At 47.9% G+C, this 2500-nt stretch overlaps 1 protein-coding gene across 1 annotated transcript in view; it reads left to right on the top strand.

Annotated features, from left to right (window-relative positions):
* The window catches only part of tanc2b (tetratricopeptide repeat, ankyrin repeat and coiled-coil containing 2b), a gene marked incomplete at both ends in the record, with an annotated part of 133344 nt that overhangs the window by 885 nt on the left and 129959 nt on the right, over nt 1-2500 (top strand). The gene's annotated exons all lie outside the window — the stretch shown is intronic.

Here is a 2500-nt window from a genome sequence, read left to right as displayed (position 1 = left end):
TCCTCTGCAGGCTCTGCGGGCTCTGCAGGTAAATTAATCTCGTCGTGCGTCTGAATTACAGCTGGGGGGTGGGGATGTCGGAACGGAAAAAATGGCTGGAATGTGTCGTATGTGTATGTACATCAGGGGCGCGCAGAGACCCACCCTATTTGACTAACTGTATGAGACATGAGGTGAATGTGGAAACCAAATCAATACGTGGAAACTCTCGCTCGGGACTTTTGGAAAGGCTTTTGGAGGGCGGTCAGCGCCTTTCACTGCAGTAGATTAGGGGACTAGCGGAGGCCACGGAGCAGCGCGAGCGGACGGTTTCAGACACGTCCTCTCGGGCGGCGTGGAGCGTGAAGACGTGTTGAGGGCAGTCTGGTTTGTCATCACGGACGTCGCTCCTGTTTCCTGTGCATCAGCCTACTTCCTGTGCGTAGCCAGCACTAAGGATGAGGTCAGAATGAGGTTAGAATGGCAGAATGACTTGAGTTTTTATTCGCACCAATTAACGCAAAGTACGCAGCTTTTACTAGTATTAACCACCTCTCTCTCTCTCCACCTCTCTCTCTCTCTCTCCACCTCTCTCTCTCTCTCTCCACCTCTCTCTCTCTCCACCTCTCTCTCTCTCCACCTCTCTTTCTCTCTCTCTCCCCTCCACCTCTCTCTCTCTCTCTCTCTCTCTCTCCACCACTCTCTCTATATCTCTCTGCAAGGCTTTCCTGCAATCTTTTCACAAGTGGAGATTCCATTACTGCTGTTTTATACTGTACAGGTGCCCAGACTAAACCACGTTTATTAGTGTGATATATGGTTGATTTTTGATCGAGTCTTTTGACAAGCTTGGTGTTATGGATCTGAGAAGGTGTCGCTACGGTAACTGAGTTATGTAATCATCTCCTCTGGTCGCCGGGGGGGCCGAGGGGTCCAGGGTGGAGGGGGCTTTGATTCCTCCTCTCATTGCTCCACCTCTCTCTCTCTGTCTCTCTCTCTGTCTCTCTCTGTCTCTCTCACTCTGTCTCTCTCTCCTGCTCCACCTCTCTCTGTCTCTCTCGCTCTCTCCACCTCTCCATATCTCTCTCTTTTTATCTCTCTCTCTCGCCACCTCTCTCTCTCCCGCTCCACCTCTCTCTCTCCCTCTCTACCTCTCTCTTTCTCTCTCCACCACTCTCCCCTCCACCTCTCTCTCTCTCCACCTCTCTCTCTCTCCACCTCTCTCTCTCTCCCCTCCACCTCTCTCTCTCCACCTCTCTCTCCCTCTCCACCTCTCTCTCTCCCTCTCTACCTCTCTCTCTCTCTCTCTCCACCTCTCTCTCTCTCCACCTCTCTCCCCTCCACCTCTCTCTCTCTCTCTCTCATATTGGGACTCACTGTCCTTCAAGCTTCATCTGGATGATATAGCGTGTGGGTCAGGGTTTCCGTTAGAAAAATTTGCCGTCGGACATCGTGTCCGGGAAGAATTCGATTTACCGGACAAACGTGATATATTCCGGTCATCATATTAAAATATAATAAAAAAATTTTTTTGCAAAATCATATTTTTCTTTTCTCCAAATCTAATATAGCTGTTTGTCGCGGTGATTACTGTTGTGTAGCGGCCTATATATGCCATTTAATGTCTATTTCTCATCCGATACGATTAGATGCGAGCTATATAATATATAATAATATAACATGATTTGACGGATGCGCGCTATGCCATGCGTCAAATCCAGCGCTGAACGGGTCCAGCGCTGAACGGGCGCCTCACTGGGAACTGAACAGACAGCATCGATCAATGAACGGACTCCACATTACGTTAACTGAAGTTTGTTAAATTGTTTGGGATTAATGTGAGTTTTCTATTTTCTCTTTCCAGTTTTACCCTTTTTTTTTTAAATCAATAAAACAACGTCATTTCTATAAGTCTCGCTGGTTGGGAAGGCATTTCGTTTAGCTCGGGAGTATGACAATGGGAAGAACATAACTGTATAACTGAATGACAACAAATGTATGAGTAATGAGTAAAACAATGTCACTTTTATAGTATGTTGTTTAACTTGCCGTTCGGTCGCCATGGCTCTAGTGTGTGTAGCAGCTTCAGCTAGCTGGCTAGAAACTTCTAGGGGTGCGTTCGTAAACACGCTCTGAGAGCGCCGGAGCGCACGCTGGCTTCGATGTCACAGAGCGACCGAGTCGTTCGATTGGACGAGAGGCGTTCCGCGAGTGCTGATCGGATTTCCAGAGCGTGTTTACGAACGCACCCATAGATGGGAAATCAAGAAACCGTATTACTATGGTGGACGGGTTGGCAGGGTTGCCAGATAGGCATGGGTTACCGCCGAATGGGCTACTGTGTTTAAGCGGTAATAGACTGGTTAAGCTGTAATCCCATCTGGCATCAATCCCATGTGGCACCTGTGCGCTGTTTCGCATAGGCCGGCCTACACATTAGGAGTCATCATCATGCCGGTGTCAAATCATATCATAATAAAAGAAATACATAGCCTATATATTCGTCTTTTTTAAAATAGAA

Source organism: Nansenia antarctica (genome assembly GCF_963989245.1).
Source record: "Nansenia antarctica genome assembly, chromosome: 11".
Classification (NCBI taxonomy): Eukaryota; Metazoa; Chordata; class Actinopteri; order Argentiniformes; family Microstomatidae; genus Nansenia; species Nansenia antarctica.
This window is presented reverse-complemented; position numbering and strand designations above follow the sequence as displayed.